This window comes from Zosterops lateralis (genome assembly GCF_965231275.1).
Source record: "Zosterops lateralis genome assembly, chromosome: 10".
Lineage (NCBI taxonomy): Eukaryota > Metazoa > Chordata > Aves > Passeriformes > Zosteropidae > Zosterops > Zosterops lateralis.
In genome coordinates this window covers 18,491,753-18,515,818 of record NC_139770.1, presented here as the reverse complement: position 1 = coordinate 18,515,818, position 24,066 = coordinate 18,491,753, and positions in this window count along the sequence as shown.

Sequence of the window (24,066 nt, the reverse complement as noted above, 5' to 3'; positions counted from 1 at the left end):
GCTTTAGTTCAGAGCTGAGTATGTGTGCTTGCATATGGCTGAACATCCTTAAGATCATCCTGGCCCCATACCAAAGTACCTGGTATTTCCATCATGCCACCAATTCAAACCAGAGGTGGAAGACAGTGACAATAAATGTCAAGCCCCTTCACTCAGGAGGAGAAATCAGCTCAGAGCATTTTTTAAACCCAGGATTTGACAGGCAAATGACTAAACATATTTCTTTAGTGATCCAACATTTCTTCTTAACGAGGCAAGTTGTCATTGCCTCTGCTTGTTGTCTGTAAATTCTGACTGACTCAATCTTCATAATGTCAGACTGGTCAAAGGCATCAGTAAATTACATGAATAAAACATAATACTTGGTAATTGTCCTTAGCTGCTAAGACACAGTAATTTCATTTGCTCAACAACATTTATCCTAAATAGTGTTTCCTGAATTGGCCATTATTTTTACTTTCCTAAAATGGATGCCATAGCCACTGTAAACACCTGATCTACTTTGGTTTCGTGCATAATGATGTTGCAAAGACATCACTTCTTTTGCTCTTGAGATTCTTCTCCCATCCTGCTGTGGGGAAGGGGGTGGGCACTGGGTGACCATGTGGTGCTCTCCTGTCAAGTAGGGCTAAACCACAGGGCAAACTGAGCACTTTTCTTTGCCTCTGGAGACTTCAAAAAACTGAGTTTCATGCATCTGGCAAATAAAACAATAATCACAGTTTGCTGTAAGGAGGGATGACTCTTGGCTTAGTCTCAGGTACTGCAGAATCACATTTTCCTTGCATGTGAATTGGATCCCCTATTATGTCCTAGTCATAGAAAAGCCAGAAATGAAAAACTAAGAATGCTCCTGACAATGCCTTCTGGCTTTGGGGACATGTCCTGATTCATGCATGCGTTGTGCATAATGCAGTGTGTCCTTGAGAAAATCAAAGTTAATTTCTGTGGTTTGGATTTTTGTTTATAATATATGTATTTTAAAAAAATAATAAGAAAGGAAAAAGAAAAAAAAAAAAAAAAAAAAAAAAAAGAAGAAGAAACAGAGAAGTATTACTGTCTGCCAGGCACTAAGTTGATTGATAGCATTTCTTTCTTGTCCTTAGACCAAGCCTCTGACATGCAAATATTTGAAATTTCATCTGCCAAATAAAATTGTTGTGAAGCAGACCTTTTATTTTTCTAGGTTCTTTTGAGAACACATCATTCCTAACATGCCCTCTGACAAACTGCCAGGAGAACAATTTTTGACACCGAATGGTGTAGGGAAAGAAATGATCCTATAAGATCCTCTTATGGCTGCTTCCCACTGTGCTCTTTATTCTGCACCTGGAAAGTTCTTGCTGGCTCTGTACTTACTGCCTTACTGTAATGTACATATCCTCTGATTTCAGAAATATGCCTCAATGCATCCTTTTCCAGTCAGGCAGAAAAAAAAATGTCAGTCCAACCCTAAAGATAAGAAATCAAAGCTAAATAGATGACAAGCCACCTTTCTAGTTGAAGGACCTTGGAGCAATGAAAATGTAAAGCAAAAAAGAGTTCTGTGTCGATTATATTCAACTCATTTTGCTGGACCAGCAAATATATCAAGCATCTGAACAAATTCCAGCAGTTCATTCAATATTTGGAAAGAAACATATAATCAGTGCACAACCTGCAGTGAGAAGGAAACATGAAACTAATACTGCAAAACCAGCTTTGTTGGAGACTTGCTCAGGCAGCTGGAAATCACCATCCCTTTCTCCTTAGATGGGTATTTCATCCCCTGTACATTTACCTCTGCTGATTCAGAACTGCCATTTCAGAGTCTCTGGTCAGATACTTATGGGGTTTAAATCAATTTAATTCTATTTATTTGTTAATAATTAAGGATCTGACTCATTAAAGGTTAACTTGGCCTGAGTAATGCTTCCTTATTTTGACCTAAAATATAGCATATTTTGTCTGGTTAACCACTGACCAAAACAATTAAAAATATTCAGATAAAAATCTAGAAGATGTAATGAATGCAGTTTCATCTCCCTCTAATCCTCTGCAAAAACTAGTTTAAAGTAGGATAAACTACAAGTCTCTTTATTCTGGAACGAGTATTTATGGTATTTACAAAGTATCAGGTATATAGTAACTTCCATTAATTTTCAGTCATTTTGAAAGTGCCTAAAAATAGTTATTATCTTACTGCTTCAGATAGCTTGACACATTTGAGTAGGAGAGCAGATGCTTCTGAGTTTGCAGAACAAAGGGTGACTAATATGAAAGACCTTTTTTAAAATAAATGGTGTGATCATGCAGCAACATTTAGCCTAAGTGTTACTCTTTCACCTTGGGTTTTTTAATTTGATTTATCCATCAAAGTATTGTACTGGAAAATAATGTAGCTCTGTTGTTTAATTATTGAAGATTATTTAGTATTATAAGAATCTTTTGATCAATAATAATTTTGGACTTAGTTCAAAATCCGGATAAGTTGCTGTGGTTTGACCATTCCAGAGCTTTAGACAGGGAAAGAAATTACATTAGGTCAGAGAGTAAATAAGCAATTAGTACACAGAATAGTTGGAACCAAGCTGGCACTCAATGAACTGGAATGGATTCAATGATTGCATGTGTCACCCTGATTTACAGATATGTTAAATATGGTTCTTTTCTGGTTTCTGTTCTTGGTTAATAAGCTAAGATTTTCATCAGAAATTCAGAACCCATTAGTTCATTCTTCAATGTCTCTGTGCAGTCATATGCTGCAAATAAATTATGCCCAAATTATATTTGGTATTTGAAAAATTAAGTTTTTATTTTATTTAGGTGTCTATCTAAGAACACATACAAGCTGGTAACTTCACTTTCACACAATAGTGCACCCATTTGCAAAGCAGAGTCCTCCCTCCTTCACTCTTGCATTTTCCTCTCTCTTTTCCCTCTTTCTCTCTCTCTTTTAGGAATTAACTATTTCCCCTCCAAAGACGCCATCTGGGTAATCTAATTCAACTTAAAATGGCAAACAAGCAAAACCTACAGTTACTTTTTGTTGGGAAAGAAGGTGGAACAAAAAGTGTCTCTACAATGGAGGAGGGATTCAGAGTAAACCAGCAACTTCTCCCATTTATTAACATATCTAAGCCCAAGAAATGAGGAGATAGATTGGTGTGCTCAGACAGTAGTGAGTAAATTCTGACAGAATTTCTAAGGGGTCCTGATATTGATTGGTCCAAAATACACTGCTGATCCATCCATGATCAGCTGTGTTAAGAAAAAATGAACTTATTAACAAACTATCTCAAGTACTAGAGTTTATTTAGTGCATAGCTGACACATGCTGCACGTTTTTCTGGGGTGTCAATTAAATAATTTGTTATCAGCAACTGACTCGTGTGGGTGTTTGCAGGTTTACAAGTTTATTATGTATATTTTCCAGTTCTATGTATAAGTTCAAAATGGCCTCCAAGTTCTTGTACCCTGTCTCCCATCTTGTTGTTTGCTCCCTCATAAGTATTTTTAGCCCCCCGTTTGCTACATTTGTTAAGCTCTGCCTTGGAGACGGCTCTCCATTGGCCGCTTTTTCCCGCTTTCCCTCCTGTCCATCACTCTATTCCCCCATGTCCATCACCCTGAGGCCTGAGCCTGATGATTGGCTGGGTTCCCTCGCTCTCTCCTCCCCGCTTGCCGTGATTTGTTGTATCACACCTGCTGCCACTCCCCTGTTTCTCCCTATAGGCTGAGATATTGTACCCACCCCTGGTTACGCCTCCCGAGAGACCAGTTTAAGTGACCCTGTTTTCACTGCTCAGTGTCTCTCTTGAGGCACTGGGCTCGGAATAAAGTCTGTTCCCTGTTCCACCCTCGAGAGAGTCCCGTCTCTTTTGTCCGTCGGTCACCTTTGCAACTCTTCACTGGAACGGAGCGTGGGTCAAGACCCCACACTGTGGTGCTGTCAGGTGCGCTAGGGCTGGCCGCGGATAGGCGCACCGCGACAGATTCGAACAATACATCTCAGAAATAACTGGTTGCAGTTCCCAAGGGTAATACACAGATGAGATTCTCCTGATAACACAGCTGGAGGAATGTTCCATGTATTTCACCTAATGTAATCAACTTGATTTCTGAGAAACCACACAACCTCCTTAATGGGAATTAAAAAGGCCAGAATGGGCCAGTGGCCAACATCCTGGTAATCAGCTGGGAGCTGGTTTCACCTTTTCCACAATAATCTGCCCAGGTCTGCTGGGGGCTGAAGTACATTTAAGGGTGTGGAGAGACACTACAAAGTGTATGGCTTTGTGATTGAAGAAATTGCATTGCTGAGGGGTGTGAAGACCCTCAAGTGCTGCTGCCAAATGCAGCTCTGAAGTGTTCCAAGGGGTCTGCTACAACATGCAGGTATTTCCAAAGATAGTGGCTAATGGGGCTGTGTCACTGGTCCCTCAGGAATGGAGGGAATTTTGCCTTTCAGCTCCAGGAGCTGGAAACTGTGCAATATCAGGCATGCAGGTGGAAGAGAGCTTCCTAGGAAAGGGAAAGTTTACTAGGCACATCAAAAACAATGTTTTCTGCAAGAATTATTAGGGTTTTAAGAGAGCTTTACCTGATATTTTCCATACCTGGCAGGGAGAAGCATAAATCCATTTTTGTATTTCTTTTTTGTGAGATTAAAACAGTAATCTCTGCTGATTTCTTTACTTGAAAGAACTTTTCCAAAGGGTAGGATTCTCCCTTTGCAAAACTTTTTTGTTTTGCATATGACATTATCATTGCAGTTAATTTTTCCTATGCTGAGTACTAATGAGAATGGAGAAAAGAGGATAAATGAAGCATGGATCATCCTGCTGTTCATCACAAAGTTCGAGGGTCTGACAGAGTTTGACAGAAGTTTTCAGATTTCATAACAGTGAAACTTAAATTGGTAACGCAGAACTTGCCTAAGCATCTGAAGTCTCCTGCCGTGTAGTTTCTGAAGTTTTGGTGCTGTTGTTAATTACTATGAGTTCCTGAAGAAATGCACAAATTTCTGTTTTCTGCCTAAAAATATATGCTCCCTAAGCCAAAGGGTAACTGCACAGCTGTTACCAGCTGTTCCAAGGAGAACAGTTTAGTGCTGAAGAGATCCATAAAAATTGGAGCCCTCTGGGAAGGACACCTTGCTGATCTCTTATCAGCCCTGCAAGAGCAATCAAGCTGCTTTTGGCCCCTTGATTGCAATTAATATCCCAGGAGGCTGAGAACTGGCTGATGATCTCAGTAGACTGTGACTTAACCCATCTTACATTAAAAGGTACCATCTCAGGGTGCTTGGAGCTGTGCAGTGTGTGAATTTCCCACAGGCCTTCTCCAGGTTCTGGTTCCCAGATCCGCCCAACTATATTTACTTACTTACTATACTTACCTTGTGCTTCTTGAACATACAGCCCACCTTACTCTGAGAGATGAAAAGAACTAGGAAATCCCATAGCCACACCTTCAACAAGTTCTTCTGTTGCTTTTGCCTATGTTCACAGCAAGTTTTAAGGTTCTTGTTGACTTCCACAGAAAGATTTATAACTGAGAGCTCAGGAGACAGAGTGTGCCTTGTCCTGCTGGGGCTGTTAGCTAGGACCTGAAAGTTCTGAAACTGAAAGCTTCTCAAGTGGCCCTTAACAGTGAGACAAACCTTCAATAATGATGACAGTAGTCACAACTGGAAGCTAGAGATCCTCTAAGAGAGCTGGAGAATCTTTCTTAGATATTCAGAAGCCTTAAGGACCCAGGCAAGTTGTGGGCATGGTGTAGAATAAATAGTTACTATCTGTATAAGTAGGTAGAATAAGTTCAGGTACTATCTGTAGTCAACATTAGATATACCATACAATGAGGGACTGTTGAAGGGATAGAGCAGATTTTTTTTTTACAGAGCTCATGTGCAATTTATCTGTGAATTGTGATAGTGCTCCATAGCTGGACAGAATGCCACGGAACCTAACAGAGCAAATTGATTAACTCTGTTACCACTGGAACGGGAAAAAATCTTGGAGTAGCAGGATATGTTCCTCCTATTTAAGGTGTCTCTAGGTGGTGTTAATTGTTTTGTTTGAAATTCTGAAATTCCATGTGGTATTTGTGCAGTTATTTCATCAAATAGCACTATGAATGCAAGTATATCAGGCTATGAAATTTGTCTGTTCAGGTGAAACAAGGATGTGGGGATTAGAAGAGTCTTTGATTAAAGTGTCCAACATACTCTCTATTAATTCTACAGGTAATGTCAATAAAAATCTCTTGCCTCTTAAGTCCTGAAAATGAGCATATGTTAAAATACTCTGCTCTCTTTGGAGTCTTTGTAAACAATCATGATTTATTTTCTGTCTCCAGTATCTCCCATGCAAGTTTGTATTTATGTTCTGTTTTCTATTTTGAGACAGTCAAATTAAAACTCACTTTGTTTCATAATTACAAACATCCATTTTGACTAACTGACAAATCTTGCTGGAATTTTGTTCCCAGAGCTATCATTCACCAAGATATAAAGCAACAAAAGCTATCAGGATTCCACCTAGTTTCTTTAAATTTTCTTTGGAACTGTACAGCATCTATTAATTTACAGTCACTTGTCTCCCTTCATTCCTGTGTGATTAAAGGGTGTATTGATTGGTTTCTACTTTTTCTCTGCTATAATAAAATCAAGTAGAGATAGGAAATATACAGGAAAACTAGGTAAGTGTCTTTAACTTGTTACCAGTTAGTAAAAATCTTTCTCTCCTATAAAGTGTCCTTTTTAGTGGATGGCAAAGGGGTTTTAAGGCTTCTTCTGAAGCTTACCTCAACACAAGAGTTGTATGATTAAGGACAGAGTGATTACCTCCTGGAAGGGAATTTAGCTCAAGACTAGAAGCAGGATTGTGTTTACAGAGAAAAGGTCCATACAAAGTTGTCTGGGTCATGCCTTCTAATTTTATTCCCTTTCCCGGGCAAATGTGAGCAGAGAAGTCAAAGGTATTGTGTAAAAACCTAGAAAAACATTAATGGAGAGGAAATTTAAAGATTGTTCCTTGCAGCAACAGCTGGAGATGAGCATCACAAATCCACTGCCCTTTCTGATGTGCTGAACAGTTGTCGTCTCTTGCTGGTAAAAGCAAATGTGGAGAGGTGTCCCATTTATCACATCAAGACTCCTGAATCCTCTCCATCCACTGTTTTTTCATGTTGGTCAAGAAAAGCTTCACTTGAAATACTGGTTTCATTCCTGCTGAAGGGTTGGAATCCCCTGTTTTATTCAGGGGCCATGACTGCAGGTTTGCCTCTCATTCCTGTCCTCACAAGGTAAGAGAGACTCCAGGCTTTCCAGTCACTCTTTGAAAAGCTCAGAAGGAGTGGAGTACATTTTCGTAAGGACGAGTACAAAAGAAACAGCATGAGCTGTTGAGTTTGAAGGGAAATATGCTTGGCTGACATTCTGAAGTGTTATTTGAATATTCTTTCTTTTGCATGCAAGGTACACATCTGAAATATGTGAGTCTGGCATCCAAAACACTAGAAAGAGTGGGATTAGAAGCATGTAAGAAAACCTCAGATTCTAGTTTAAATTAAGGGCATATAAAATGAAGTGTAGAAAGTCAGGTGGAACATTAAGAGATTCACGAGCCAACTTTGTATCACCTGATCTAATATTTATTTATATTCACTCTCTTTTTAGCTCTTATGTGTAACTATGATCTGACAGTTCCATGCCAAAGCAATTCTAACTTAAGACCTACAAACCAGTTCTGTATGGGCTTGCTTGAATGAAAGGCTCAAAAGCCTAAGGAATAGAGAATTAAATTCAAAGCGTAGATGAACTTATTTTGACAGACATCATAAAGAGTCCTGGGGATTTAGAATGGCATGAACCATATTGTGTCCTTGTGTGAATGAATTAAGAAATGATCCTATTCTGAATGGAATTCTTGGAGTAGCATTTGAAAAGCTATACATTTTTGGTATAAGCTAACTTGATGTATTTTTTCCTTTAATTGATTCATTTTACTTCCTTTATCAAGTTTTAAAGTTCCTTGGGGCTGGTTTCTACTTTCTTTTTCTTTTTTTTTTTTTTTCTTTTTTTTTTTTTTTCACAAAGGATACGGAATAAAATCTATACAGTAACCTTTCTAAAAGAATATCGGTAGAGCTGCTTTCTTAAAAAGAATGCCATATTTAAGCTCTGGAATTTGAAGAGCTTTGGCAAAGGCTGTACTCCAGAGGCCCAAGACAGTTAGGTAGAAATCTGTGCTTATAGTTAATCATGTTCAAAAGTCTTACCATCCAAATGAAAAAATTGCATTTAACTGAGTTAGTCCATATAGAACCTCTGCTTCCCTTAGCTTGTGCACTCCCTTTTCCCTTAAAAGAAGGGCTACCTCCTATATTTCTTCTTGCTGGCTTGCCTCACTTTCTTGTGAATGTTTAATATTGATCAGCTCTGTCCTTCACTCTGGGATGTCTGCCAAACACTTCATGCCAGTTATTATAGGATTAGATATATTTTGTCTAACTGGAGGAAGATTTTCCAGTCTCTGTTGTTCCTTGGCATCCAGATTACCAGGGTTGCTTTAATATAACCTGCCCAGGGCCAGATTACCATTGCTAATAAGAAAACCTCCAAGAAGGCCACCAGCAGGACATGAATTTGGCTTTAGGGGGCTGAATATTTTAAACATCATTTACCCAAGAAGCCAAGAGCTGGAGTGTGGGCTGCCAGCCTTACAGTGCCACAGAATAGCAGGCATCCTGTTAAACTCATCCTTAGGTTTCTCTCCTGCCTCACTGTGTGTTGTTCATGTGCTCTGCTGATGTGTGCAATGCCTGCCTGGCCTCTCAAATTCATCCTGTGTCCTCCTGGAAGGGTGGGGCCATGGAGGTATGAGATACATTGTTAGCATTTTCTGTATTGCCCTGGTGCTCCTCAGCCATGCCTCAGGCCATGTCAGTGCCATTGGGACACCTGCTCACATCCAGCCCTTTCCACGCTTGCTTCAAGCCCTTCCAGTGAGCCCCTGACCTGGACAAATCTCATCTGTTTATCGTGGTTGAAGAAACCTGGCAAGGATATTAATCTGCTTCTTCAGCCTGGTAAGAATTTTATGTACTTCCCCATTTTACAGAGGAGGAAGGATGTAATCATGTTCAAGTTACAGCTGGAGTGGCCAGTCTTTGGGTCAATAGGTAGAAAAGGTAGAAATACACCACACTAAACTACTACTCTCTGCCCTAAGAGCATTGGCTCTCAGCCAGTGTCTAGAAGAAAACATTACAGCCTTGCTTAAGCACTTAGCTGCTGCTCTGTCCCATAAAAGTTGAGGTATTTCAAGCAAGGACAGTTCTCATTGTAATAAAAGGCCCTGATGTGGCAATTCCCTTCTATGGGCAGTATCCTGCTTCTTAAATGCAATATTTCTATATCCTGGCACAGAGCTGTGACATTGCTGTTTATTTATAACCACAAGATCCCCTGTGTGGCTAAAAGGCCCCTTTCTGTCTTAGAAGAGCACTGGGCTAGTGAACATGAGTATTGAAATGCAAATGTTACAGTACTTTTAAATATTGAACTGGGAAACTATCTTCAGACCTTTGGGCCACTTAAGAAATCATGGGATTAGCTCCTGCTACTGAAAACATGCTGTAGGTCTAGTACCCCTTGCAGCCAGATGCACCTTGGAGCAAAATTGTACCTGACATTCCTCTAGTCAAATCCTTGGGCTGAGAGCTGTTCAGGCATCAAAAATTATCAGCAGGAATGACTAAAGAAAGGTGCCTTTCACTGCAGGTGTTACATACTTTTATTGAAGGAGCCAGTGGTGGTGGATGTGCCTGATTTTTAGCCTGGAATCTTCTAGCTTTTCTCACAGCCATTCTTGTTTCTGCTCCCATCCTTTATGGCTCCTGCAATGGTTCAGCATCACTGAACCCAGCACAGGCTGGGGACAGGCTGTGGCAAAGGCAGCAGCAGCTGAGGCAGAGCTGTGGCAGTGCTGTTGCTCTGCTGTCCCTTGTCAAGGACAGCTGGAGCTCTCTGGACCAGGCTGCAGGGACACCCTGGGGCAGAGGTGCAGGCACATCCCAAAAGACTTGGGTGAATGCAGGCCTGATGAATTTTCCTGTTTCCATCCCCTCCAAACACCCATTTCCTGGGAACTATTGCATCCTTTCTAAGCTCAAGCATAAGATAATACATTTTCCTTCTGAGGTCCCCAGAGGGGCAGTCAAGAAATAAGACTTCAATGTGCTTCCAGAAGCTAATTTTCAGCAGCCAAAAATCTGATCCAGATTAGTTTCTTTCACTATTAGCATCTTTTCTTAGCCATTTTCCTTCCAGAATTATCTAAATCATTGCATAAGTGGTCTGAGCCTGAAGCTACTCCCAGTGACTTAGAAATACTTCTGACTCACTGTGCTCAGAGCTTGGAAAATAAAAGTAGTCTGAAAAAAACCCAGTTTCTGGAAGATTCTTCTTGTGGACTGCAATTGCAGGTAAGGTTTATTTTAGTGTTTGTGTCAGGGTTTCTCTGGGTGGTTGGTTGAGTTTTCAGTGGGGTTTTTTTGAGTATTGAATTAATTTTACAGCATTTCAGGTTGAAAAAAAGAACTGCTTTGTGTAAAAATTCCTCTATAGAAATTATTTTTTCATTATTTTCTATTGCTAATAATCTATTCTACTCCTCTGATCTCATGACTTATCTATTATACCATATATTATTATTTTCTTTTTGAGGTAAAAAGTGCTGTTCAGTTTTCTTGATGTATTCTTTATTTTTAAAAACTTGCTTCTTTTCTCTTGCCTTTAATTTGTACATGTATCCTTTCTAAGTTTTGTATGTCTTTAATTTTTCTTCCATTTCATTCCTACTGCACGTGGGTATGTCTTGGTAAAAACAGATAGATATCTAAATATTTATACAATATTTTCTCAGTAAATAGTCACTTCGTAACCATGAAAGAAGCAGCCATTCCAGTTCCTCTCCAAAGGGTATGGCCTTAATTCTTTGAATGTAAGGAGTACAGCACAGTGAATGTTTTGATCAACACTAGAAAAGTTATTTGTGAATTAATATTTGTGAATTATTTGTTATTTGTGACAAGAATTAATTCCAGAGGTATATGTGGAGTCTAGCATGTGAATAATTTTCTAGAGTATAAGGTAGAGTGTGAACTTTATCTTGATTTCATTAACTACTCAGTTTTATTGCCTTTGTGCATATTCTTCTGGTTCAGAATTGTATTGTAAATATCAGGGGGCTTACACTTTTTCATTTCTTTCATCATTTGCTGTTGCTGGGGCATTGCAGCAATGCCAGAAGGTCACTCAACATCTTCCCCAAGAAGAGTGTCCATGTGCATGTAAACTGTGCTCAGGTCCACATGGTGAGATCCATGACTTGCCTGTGGCTGTGTTGGGTGTGCCAGTGCTCAGAACAGGTATTTAGATGTTCCTCTCACCTCCCTTGTATTTGTCAGTGTGTGTACGTGGTCTAGTCTGGACACAAGAAGGTGAACCTGAGAGGGGAATCAAGCAAAAACATCTGCCTCCCTGTTTGCAAAGTTTTGCTAAAAGTGCTGACTGAATTCAGGGACACTGCAGGAGACAATAGAATATAATGGCACCAATCTATGTTAGGTGATACTCGAGAGCTCAGAATTTGCTTTTCATACAAGGTACACCTCTTTTTTGAGCCTCAGGGTGCCATGGTGTAGCCCTGGTTTCGTGCCTAAAATGTTTTGGTTTTCTGAATTTTTTTTTTCCCAGGGAATTTTCTGTAAACAGGAGAAATGTTTTGTAAATAAACTCTACCTATGTTATTCATTCCTTTTCCTAGGAGGGACTTCTTCTTGATGCCCCTCTGGTCTGACCAATGTGAGTGAAGAGGTTTGTTTTAGTTTCACCAATCAAATTGGTCTGTGTAGAACTGTATATAAAGGAGACACATCCCAAAAATCAAGGAGTCATTTTCAGCCTTCTGAAGTCTGAGTCTTTGTGTCCTTGTAGTGTAAACCAGTGTCACCATGGCATAAGAGAATATCAGCCATTGAGTTCTCTCTGCATAGAAAATTTGACTTTGGCTCTTACTGGAATCATTTTTGTCACTGGGTACAAGTAGATGCATCTTAAATTAAATTCCACTCCAGAGGTGAAGAAATAACAGAAATACTTTGTATCTTTTTCATATTAAAAAACTAAATATAGTGGCCTTGTAAAGTTGATCTCTCAGCTTGAAGATTAAATATTCATGGTGTTGATTTTTTGCATATGCCTCAGACATGAGTCTAAAGAGTATGGTAAATACAGTCGACTCAATGTACCATGCTTACAGAATTCCTCCATAGCCCAACAATTTATTTACTGCTTTGTAAGCAATAATACAAATAATTTCTGTATGTTTTTAATTTTTCTTTTTTTACTTCAGTACTTTTGCTGTTAATAAAACAAGGAGTGAGAAATTTTTTCTAAGCCTATTGCAGTCAACAGGGACAAAATCAGGTTTTCTTGGCCTAGAACCAGCCCCAAAGCAAAAGAATAACTTCTTTTATGGTAGGATTTATCTTCAGGGGCAATCCATTCCTTCCTCACAGGATAAAAACACATAATGTAGTTACCCAGACAAAATGGCTATTTTAAATTCAGCACGGAATGGAAGGCAAACCATGCAAACACTTCATGAATTTTGGATAGTTACAGTCCATATTTACACTATCAAAGGGTGTGGACTGATAGAGGTGAATCTTTAAGCAAAATTTTGTGAAGAGGCCTCTGGGTTGAGATGTATTTTTGCTTGGCCGTGGTATAACCTGTGATATTCAGTATGAATTTATGTGACATTTTCAGCAATGTGGTAATACAGCCAAAAGCAATATAACCCTAGAAATTATGGAAAAGACTTGTATTTCTGACAGATGTAGAGAGGAAAGTGATCTTACCTCTGTCATACTTGCTCTGCCCACAGGCTGGCCACTGCTGCTGCCCAAGTATGGGAGTGAAATTGAGCATTTAATAAAACACTAATTAAAGTAAATACCATAAAAGCATTAACCTCCATAAGGTGTTTAAATTGAATTCCTGGGTACTTTGGCATCACTCCAGCTTTCAATAAGTTCCGATCTAACTGTATCAGATCACCAATTCAAAGACTCTGATTTTAGTTTATGGAATATTCCCGTTAATAACGATACCTTAGACATCCATTAAGTCTGGAACATTAATTTTATGGAAAAGTTCCAATACAACTCCATTAGATTTTTTTTAAGCTAAATTAGCAGCATAGGCTTTTAACAAATGTCATAAATAGCTCTATTTAATGGAAAGATTACCCAAATTAAAACCAGACCAAAATAGAAATTACAACTCCGTCTGTTTAAGTCTTGACCTTCAGAATCCTCTTAAAAATTACAAAAGCTGAATGGAGCTGTGAGTGTTTCACGCTTCTTGTTTGTTTGTTTGTCATATGGGCTAGAAAAATAGCAGATGACATAGGAAACAGGAATGTGCTTTTTTCTTCTCTGGTAGGTGAAATCCTTTACTTACACAGATTGCTACAGTACTTTTGAAAATGTAATTGTCTTATAAATGTGTAGTGTGTGACACTGTCCATTTAAAATACCATGACAATCTATACATAATCCAGATATTTTATCTTTCATTTTTTTTTTTTATTAGATCATTTATAGGATGATTTTCCAAACAGAATGATTCCTAAAGTGAGTGTAAACTATTGAGCTCACCTGTCTTCTGCATGGATTTCTGAACTGTAAGTCACATCCAGCCAGTGCAACAGACGAGGAGGAGGAAGAGGATTATACCTTCCTGTCATGAGAATCAGTTCCTGGGAAGCCGGAGGACAGTTGAAGGCAGAGCCTGCTGAAGAAATGCTCAGGGCAGCTCAGCCACTCCATGCTATGGGTGGCAGAAGCTGCATGGCCCGGCAGAACTGAGCTGCAGCAGAGCTTTATCCCACAGGAGCTTCTCTTGCTCACAGGAATGCTGTGGGACGTGGAGGATGCTGGAGTCACCTTGGTGGTGGACTGAATGAGGCAAAGGACACAAGGACACAGAAAACAAAGTCACTTCACTTCTCCCACCTTCATTATTATCCCATTTGAACCACCTGGCATTTTTCTCTTGAACTGTTACTCACAGGGAAGACATTCAAAACAGCCCAGAATATTTTAACTCTGTCAAGTTGAGCCACTACTAAATTTCCATCAGCTAATATCAAATGTATACAGGACTGATGTTATTAAATTAAATTCCTACAAACTGGACTTCCTTATTAGATCTCACCGAGATTGAAACTCTAAGCCAAGAATAGAATATGTTGCTTTCACGCGTATGTGTGTCAGACTGGGAGAAATGTTAGAATTTTCCTTATAATGTAAATAAATAATGAAATGTAAAATAACTCAAGCCATGTGATATATTTCTATGTACAAAGCAGCTGGGGCAGAATTAACATTGAACTTTTGGCTTTAACATTGCATTTACTAGCTTCCAAGAGCTGGCTTTAGTGATGATGTGTTCTCAGCTGTTGCATCTCATTTTTCAGTCGTAAGTTTCTAATAATACTAATCAGATATAGAATTTCTTATTTTTGCATAATGAAATGTTTTCATATACGTCACATAATGCTTTCTTTTTTAAATTTTTTTTCTTTTGGAAAGAAAAAAGTTTCCTAACTCTGATCTCTGTCAAGCATCACCTGTCAAGGTCTTGAAGTGGACAGAGACACAAACTGAAGTCACTGCATCCATGCAGCTTTGGAAAAAATTGTAGTTTTTTGTGTTATGGGGGAAAACAAGAGTCACTGAGATTGAGTTCATCCTTACATAAGTCATAGTTACTCTTTCTGTGTTGAGTGTCTTAACAGCTTTCCGTAAATTCATATTTCCTAATACTGGCATCAACACTACTCCTTAAGAAAAAAATCTCCATGGAAATATATCTTCCTTGATTCGAAATACTGCAGTGAAATAAAGAGCTGCTTTCCTTGAAATACAACATCCCTAAAACGATATCCTCACCATGGAGGGAATTGTGTTAATGTGAACCACTGAGGTGATCTACTTAAATTTATAAGCCACATACTCTGAAGACAGGAAATCAAATCTGCTAAAAATTGAATAAGAAATTTGTTTTTTTTTTTTTCTGTCTAAATTCCCTGACCATAGCTGTACTTTGTGCCTTGGCTTTCTAGATAATCAAGATATACAAGTTAAAGAATCCATTCCCTCAGGAACTTTCAGTGCTGGGCACCATTTCTGTCTTTCTAAGGGAGATGATTTATTTTTACACACAATAGGTCATTTCCTCCACTCAGATCACAGACACAAGACACCTTTTCACCCATCATTCTTAAGATTAAAAAAGGGTTCAGAGTGCTGCTTGTCCCTCATACAAAAACACACTAAGCAGAAGGTCCTTTATAGGATTAGTTTTGTATGGGGTGAAAACCAGCCAGGTTTTAGCAGGCGACATGAGTAAATGTTAACTAATATACATAATCAGTTGAAGTCCATCAGCAAGGGTTTTTAACATGCAGGGATTGTGTTATTTTTTATTAACATGAAAATCTGCAAGGTGTATGCTGCAAATGCTACTTTGAAAAATTTAATCCACTTTGAATAGTGACACTAGATGATCACAGTTCTGATTGTTCTTTTTTGTGCATTGGCTCAAGAAAACTTTCTGTGATTCAAATAAACTCATCAGAAATATGGCAGCAGAGTCCACACTTTTAGACTTCACTGGAATAAAAGAGGTTTCTCAGAGACACTGGATGAAGTTTCTAGCTAACCCTAGATTTCAATGTCTTTTTGGGATGCATATGCAAGTTTTCTTATCAATAAACAAACACTCAACCTACACGAGACAATAAATCTTCAATATTAGAAGATCAGGTTGTACCCCATGTACAATTTCCTGCATTGTCTGAATGTTCTCTAAACTGAAGCTTTCAGTTTTACTTCAACAGGAGGCTTGATCCAGATCTCAGTGGAATTAACAGGAGGATTTCTGTTAACTTAGACAGGAGCAGAGTCAGGGCCAAGGTCAACAATATTAATTTGCTTTAGCTTCAGACAGACTTCCTCCTTTTTTCAAGAGTAAATCTTCACTCCACCTCACTTGAAATTCAACAACCATATGTAAAGCTTGGAAAGTTGGTTTCTCCTAATGACCCCTGAGCACCTACTGTGAGTATGTGCCTGCCCTGTCCTCAGACAGAGTTCAAGGCCACCTTGGAAAGCATTTATTTCTCTATAGATGGGATTGGGAAGTTCTTTGGGCTTGATGCAAAGTATTTTGTCACCACCTTTTTCTTTGAAAAGTAATTCAACATTTTTTTGGCTTATCCACAAGATCTTCAGTAGGTGCCTTGCATTTCTGTTAATATAATTGCCTAGGCAAACTAAATTGCAGAACAGAAATGACAAAAACTTTTTCCTGCCAAACTTTCAAATCTGGTTAAGAATCTGTCTGTCTGCCCCCCTCTCTTTTTTCCCTCCAGCCTTCCTTTGGATGCTGTCTGCCTTTTGGCAGACTTAGAGATACATAAAATGGTACCTTCAGCATATCAACAGAAAAATGTTAGCAAGATGATGACAGATATTTCCCAGTTTCTCACATTTAAGGGTTCTGTTTTGTTAATTTGTGATTTTTTTTCCTTGTACTTCGTGTGTCTATTTGGTCACTAATACAGAAAATTACCAGCACCACAGGTTATTGATATTAGTAGAATCCATAAAATTAAGGCTAAGCCAGGACCAACCAATCTAAGATAGATGTGAGCACAATGTTTAAATGGGGATAAAAGCTGTAATTATTCTGTGAGTTGATAAAAACAAGGAACATATTTTAAAATCATGCAAGGTTCCTAAGGTTAAACATAATTCTCAAGAGAAAACAGTAAAGGATCAGGAAGAGAGCTTCTTTCTTTTTGCATCCTGGAGGAATTTTTGTTAAAATATTGAAAAAATACACCTTAAGAGTCAAACTTGATATTGTGCTAAATTTTTTATTATGTGGGTATATGTGCTTTTATAACTGTTAGTGTAAAAATATTATTGTCACAGTCTCTGTGAGTCTACAACTATGCCATAGGTGTCTGATTGAAATTTAAATTCCTCAGTTAGATGTGATGCCTTAAGTTCTAGCTTTTATATTTTCCAGATTCTGTACTACATTAGTATATATAACTCTGAACTTCATATAAAGTGTTAGCAAGTTCTCTTCACAGTGCAGTTAGACAAAACAATCCTTTTCCTGACCCAGAACCAAGGACACTATTGCAGCTTCAGGCCCAAGAAGTGCAAACAACAGGAACTGAGGAGGGCAAACTGGGAGGATGGGACTTCATAACCTGAAGCTGTAATTGGACAATTAACCCCAATATGTAAATGGACCAAAACTTATAAAAATGTGAAAATGTGTGACCAGTGGTCCACCTTGGGTGTAGCCCCGGCCAGGCTCTTGTACTGCCCAAGGTATATCCTTTCAAGGCCTTTTTAATAATTTTTCCTCTAACTTTAATCCTTTAATAATTTAATTCCTTTAACACTGTCTAGACTCTAGGTAGCCTCCCAAGGCATCAGATGGTTCTGAAATTTTCTCTGCCTTTCACAGAATATTCTCAGGAGCTTCAATTTCAATTTCCATGACTGGAAAGATATGTAATGCCAATGTCTTTAGGTAAAGATAATGAGCCCTAAAGAAGTTATGAAAAAAGGCAAGGAGCCAGAAGGGGAAAAAAATACAACAAGAAGATGGCCAAGGGGGAGAAAATATAGATATCAAACAAAATGTCTGGCAGAATGCCCAGGCAGAATTTTCCATATATATCAAGGTCAGGCATCACAACTTTTCCTGAAGATAAATCCTGTATGTGAAACAGGATATCTAAACAAGAAACAGAAGATACTTCCTCTCTCTTTCCTATGGATATTGTGGCTGCTAATTAGAGCTTTTGGACAGTGACTGAGGCAGCGTGTGCCAATTGGGAAGTTACAGAGTAACACTGGAATTGGCAAACACGGAATCAGCAAAGGTGGAATCAGCAAATGCTGCAGGTTTGGCAAGCTCAGGGCAGTCACCCAAGGGAACCCGGGCAAGCCATGAAAAGTAAAAGATACCTGTGACCAAAAAGACATTGCAGTTTCATGTAGGGTGGCCCTGGGCAAGAACTTAAATGATATTAATACAAAATTTTCATTGGGAAAGAACATCAGCTCAACTCTCTTATTCTCTCTAAAACTGTGTTATAACTTAATGTGTGGAATTAAAGTTTTACTTCAAATAGTGAAAAAGTTATAGAGATGCCAGAGAAGGTGACAGGTTTATAAGTTGTCTGTGAACTGTCCATCTTCATGTGTGCCATTCTTTTTGACAGGTCATGTTTTCATGTAACATTTTATTTTCTTCTTTATTTTTTAATAAAGTAAGGATTTAAGCATGCATACAGACTTTGTACTTTCCCTGCCTTTAGGAGTCCCATTCATTGAAAAATGACAGGGAATGAACTTGTTCTGATGGATGGCAATTCTTCCCATCTCATCTCCATATTTGTGGTACCCTTCAGAACTTCCTCCTTTAAAGTACTTCCACAAAGAGACACTTCAAAGGTTGGAGTCAGCCCATGAAGTGCAGATGGGGGAGCCTGTGTGAATCAGCTGGGGAACAAGGCAAGTGGTGGCTCATGCTGTCAGCCAGCAGTGACTACTTGTAAAGGCTGGAAAGTATTGAAATTGTTGTAAGAGTGGTTCATCTTAACATTTATAGCCTAACAATCAGGTGATGGAGACCTGATTTGATTACAATTGACTTGGAGTAAATATCATTCAGTAGGATTAAACTAGATTATGGAATTAAACAATGGAGGAACTGTTTTCCTCTTTGGTCTGCTTCATTATCTCTTTGAATCCTCTGTGAGTTCTCTCTGAACTTCGCCAGAGTGCTTTGCTTTTCCTATTCCTGCCTTTTTCTAGAATAATTTATTTCATGTAAATTAATTCCACTCTGATTCTCCAAGCCTGAATGTTTGGGAAAGTCTCTTTCAGTTTGAATGCTTATGCTAACCTCCTAAAATTTCAAATTTACCTCAGAACCTCTTATCTTTCTGATTCTCCTTTCATAAACATCTTATCCCAAACACATGGATGAAAATAATATATTTGTCCATATATTATTAGGAATGTCACTCTTCCAGGTGCAAACATTGTTAGCATATGTTGGCTGGGTAATAAGAGGCATGCATTGGTTTGTAGAAGCGGCTTCACATAAGGCAAAAAATTAAACTCTCTTCTTAATATGATAGAGAAATCTGAATTTGGGTATGTTGTGACTTCGGGTGCCTCACACATGCTCTGTTAAGATAGAAGTTTAGGGTTCTGAAAGATTCCCTCTGAACATTGCTGGGGGAATGAGTAGCTCCTTATACTGTTGAGCAGAATGCAGCTCTAGGGACCATTATACAAGTGATCAGAGAGTGTGAAAATCTGTCTGCACTAAGGTACTGCTGGATGTGACTTCTTAAGTATCAGTCCTCAGTTTGTTTCCTGCTGGCAAAACTCTTGGTAAATGCAATACTTACACCTCACAGTCTCTTCTTCAGTCCTTGAAATTATGCAAGCTGTATAATTCAATTATAAAAGTCAAAAGCACATCTACAGGACCATTATTTTCTGTTTTACACAGAGACTGATCCATAAAGCAGTAGCCACAAACAGATCTGTAACTTGCAATAGTTTTTTAGGACATTGATCTAGTTTCTGATTTTGCTTTCCTAACTATTATCAGTGTTCATGAACTCTTTCCAGTAATGAAGGAGTTATTGCAAGTTACAATTAACGTGGTAGAAAATCGGCCTAGCTGTAGAAGGTAACAGACAAGGAAGGAGTGAGGTAAATTTTCTGTAGAGAAGTGTGAGGAGCCAATGCAGTTTTGTTTTCCTCAGTGCTGTCTGTCAGAGGTGCACAGGGAGAGGTTACCTGTGCCACCTGGGAGCAGCCTTGGCTCCCAGGGCTTCACCTGTGACACCTCCCATGGGACAGGCAGCAGGAGACACCGAGCTGCCAGAGGGGCTGGATGGCCATGGGATGGGCAAAAGATGCTCTCCTGCCAGCAGGCAGGGGCTGGGAGAGGCCAGGGGCACAAACAGTGACTATAGGGGCTTGCTGAAACTTTGAGTGTGGGCTTTTGGCTTGGGGCTTTTTTGGGACTGTGCTTTATGAGGCTTGGTGATTTGAGGGGCTTTTTGAGACTTGCTTGTCAAAATTTGCTTTTGAGTTGGGGCTTTTTGGGACTTATGCTTTAGCCCTGGCCCCAGCTCAACTCTTGGCTCTCCTGCCCTCACTGGCTCTCGCTCACCCTGGCGTCTGTCCTGCCTCCCTGTGTCCCTGACAGCCCTGCCTGCTCCATCTCTGCCTGACCCCTTGTGTCCATCCCTGCCTGACCCCTGTGTCCACCCCTGCCTGACCCCCTGTGTCCATCCCTGCCTGACCCGCTGTGTCCATCCCTGCCTGACCCGCTGTGTCCATCCCTGCCTGACTCCTTGTGTTCATCCCTGCCTGACCCCTGTGTCCACCCCTGCCTGACCCCTTGTGTCCATCCCTGCCTGACCCCTGTGTCCACCCCTGCCTGACCCCCTGTGTCCATCCCTGCCTGACCCGCTGTGTCCATCCCTGCCTGACCTGCTGTGTCCATCCCTGCCTGACTCCTTGTGTTCATCCCTGCCTGACCCCCTGTGTCCATCCCTGCCCGACCCCTTGTGTCCATCCCTGCCTGACCCCCTGTGTCCATCCCTGCCTGACCCCCTGTGTCCATCCCTGCCTGACCCGCTGTGTCCATCCCTGCCCGACCCTTTGTGTCCATCCCTGCCTGACCCCCTGTGTCCATCCCTGCCTGACCCGCTGTGTCCATCCCTGCCTGACCCGCTGTGTCCATCCCTGCCTGACCTGCTGTGTCCATCCCTGCCTGACCTGCTGTGTCCATCCCTGCCCACCTCCGAGCCTGCTCACCCCTGTGATCCTCACCGTGACCCTGTTTTGTCCCTGACCCTCTATTTCTAAAAGGCCTCCTCGCAGTTCCCCACAGTGGAACCCGACAACAAGCATGTTTGGGAAGAGCAGAAGCAGTGTAGTCTGCTTTCAGAGGAACTTTGTCTTTGCAGACTTCCAAGGTGGCATCTAGAGGCTCTGGAAAAGTCCTGCTGAACCTGTTGCACCTGTAGTAGTGCAGAAGTGGTGGTTGCTGCAATATCTGAGAGCACCTGGAGCTTCAAAAGGTAAATTGATGATTCAAACTCTTTATAATATTAGTAGAATATGTTGTACTGTGCAGCCTGAGGGAGATAGGTCCTTTGGAAATAAAGTCTTAAAAGAATTCCTAAAGGATCAGATGCAGACTAAGAGCTTTGAAGCTGACTGCACTTAAGAAACAAAGAATTGATGGCAGCTACATAACAATTTCTGGTTTAGGAATAGGATTGCTCTTTTAGTGTAATTTTTAGAAGAAACTGTGGACCTCTCCCTTGATTTTGCTGCCTGTTGTGCTCAGATTTGGGCGTGGTTTGCTCATGGGAAGCTTTTCTGAACCTGTTAACTTTTGGAGCTCCTAGCACTCTATTTAGTAACAGCTCCTTTGGTGTTCCCTCCTTTACTTTGCCAATAGTTTTTTAAAAGTTAAACTTTTGCATAAAATGTTGAAATTCAAAACACTTTTTGTCAAAAATCTTCTAACCAGTAGTAAATGTAGATTTTCTTTTTTCTGTTTCTCCTTGTGTCAGTATCTTATGCTGTAACTTGCAGGACTGAAGTCCTAATTAGTTCTAATTTTCTAGGCTGACTAGGTTTAAGATGAAGTCTCTGTTATTAATATTCTCTGGACCAGGAATCCCACAGATGAATCAGGGTACGTTTTTGTGAGAAATGCTGCATAACTACATTACTGACCACACCTAAAACTTAAAAACTGTTTCGAGCTGCTGCTGGCTTCTGCTGTGTATGTTTCTTATGTTATGTTACTCATGAACATATGAAATAGAAACAAATACAAATAGACATGGTAACAGTAGTGTTTTCTAGCATAGCTCTTTTTTGTATAGAAACACTTGTTGACTTATCACAGAGAATTTTTTGTAATTTTTTTTTTTTTTTTTTTTTTTTTTTTTTTTTTTTTTTTTGCATAATCTCTTTCTTTTTTGAAATATTTTGAGTAAGTTTTAGCTTTTCATGCAAGAGGACCAGAAGTAGTAGTGTCCTGGATTTCTGATTTTATAAGTAAATAATATATTTAGTCTGTGACTTTAGAAAATTTACTTGACCTACTTGTGCCTCATTCAATCCAACTGTAAAATTGGATGAAACCCAGGGCTGCAAAAATCCCTAAATGCTGTAGTGAAGCTTAATTTAGCTGAATACTGTAACGTGGTGCACAGGTAAGTGCTGTAAGTGATCAGTGTTCCAGTGCGCTGATCCACTGAGCAAATATGGCACTGCAGGTAAAGGAAAGGCACTCAAATATTTTTCTCAATACTTCTACATATCACCCCTATATCCCAGTATTATTTCTCAAATGAGTCTAACATCTTTGGAGCCAGCCATTTATACTTTTTCTCCTTCCCAAAACTTCCATCACTAACAGACAGCATCAGAGAAACTTTGTGCTCATGTCATCACAGACACAGAGATGATGTTTTAACACACTTAGAGGCAACTCTATTGTCCATAGAAAGCATTAGAAATGCAGGATGCAAGTTCCTACATGTTCCTTTATTTAAGCAGCCCTGCACATCAATAAAAAGTAGCTGATGTTGTTGACTGAACACAGCACATTCATGAGTGACTTCAGCAATCATTCTTGCCTCCTTCTTGTCTGCTTTTGTTTGCCATAGTTCTTTAGGATAGCCATAGTGAGGCTCAGGAAGAAAGGGATTGTTTTTTCAGCTCTGTTCCTTCTAGGGTTCAACCTGAAGTTTTATAATAATGCTTTTGTTGGCTGATGTTAGAAAATTCTCAGAATTCTGAGAGCCTGAGACCCAGAAAGAGCTGTGTGCTGTGTGTGGGAATTGTGTAACTCACTCCGTGGGCAACAGGGAGGCAACATAAAGCAATAGTTTATCCAAGGAAGAAAGCCTGAGCTAAAAACTGTGCAGTAGGAGCCTTCCCTGGAGACTGCAGAAGGCAGAAGAGATATCTGCACCAAAGATTGTGGGGAGGAATTAAATTTGTCCAAGTGACTGAAGCAGAGCATTATGAGTGCTCAATATTCAGTGGGACAGAGGTGAGGCCTCCTCAGCTGCACAGCTCAGGGCATTGCCTGCAGGACAGTCAGCATGGCAAACATTTGGGGGTGCACCCATGGCAGAGCAGCACCAATGACAGCTTTGGGTAAGCAATGTTTGTTATTAGCTGCTGTTTATAGCTGCTGCAGAGGACATATGCATAGGGTGCATTGACATTTTTATTTACAGAAGCAGAGAAAACAGAATGTGGGCAGATCCTCAGCTGTGTATTTTGTCACCACCCAATCAGTTCATACCAGCTGAGGAGCTGCCCCTGCATTAGTCAAAGCAAGATGTAAATTTCCATATGCTTGCCCCACTGTCTAAAATGACATTTTCATGGCTGATGGACAGGGGAGTCTTGTTTTTCACTCCCCCGGAACATGTCATGTGAAGACATTGCCACCTGTCACAGCCTTGAAGAGCTTTTCACTCCTAAAGACCTTGCTCTGTTCCACAGCTTAATTTCTTTGCTCACGCTGTGTAGGAACCTGATGGAAACAGTATAAAAATGGGAATCTTCATTCACCTACAAAATCATAGAATATCCTGAGCTGGAAGGGACCCACAAAACTCCAACTCCTGCCCAACAGGACAGCCCCAAGAGTCACACCAGGTCCCTGAGGGCAATGTCCAAAGGCTTCCTGAGCTCTGTCAGGCTGGTGCTGTGACCACTGCCCTGGGGAGCCTGTTCAGTGCCCAACCCAACAGGTGAGACACCTTTTCCTAATACACCACCCAACCCTGACTCAGCCTCGTGCTGTTCCTTCAGCTCCTGTCACTGGGCACCAGAGGAAGAGAT